We start from the raw sequence: 317 nt of genomic DNA, 5'->3' as shown, positions 1-317 counted from the left end.
CATGTTATTTGCCAAGAACGTTTAATCACACCTTTGCAGTTCTTTGAGGTGTCCTGTTGGTTTACATGGCATGTCCAACTGTGGCTTAAAACCTTTCTGAAAGCATTGAAATGCCAGTGAAACATCTTACTCATGGCACAAATTCAACCACAGATGACAAGCAGAAAACCAATCCTGAGCTCTCTGCGGTTAATAATATCTGCATATGAGATATGCTATTGATACTGATGTGAATCTTCATTATATGCATTACAGTAAATTCAATGAATGTCGTTTATACCTGCAGCTGCTCGAATCTCCTTCTGTGCACATGTCTA

The sequence above is a fragment of the Sinocyclocheilus anshuiensis genome, unplaced genomic scaffold (genome assembly GCF_001515605.1).
Source record: "Sinocyclocheilus anshuiensis isolate Anshui unplaced genomic scaffold, SAMN03320099.WGS_v1.1 scaffold1052, whole genome shotgun sequence".
Lineage (NCBI taxonomy): Eukaryota > Metazoa > Chordata > Actinopteri > Cypriniformes > Cyprinidae > Sinocyclocheilus > Sinocyclocheilus anshuiensis.
The sequence above is the reverse complement of the archived record's forward strand: the minus strand, read 5'-3'. Positions refer to the sequence as shown.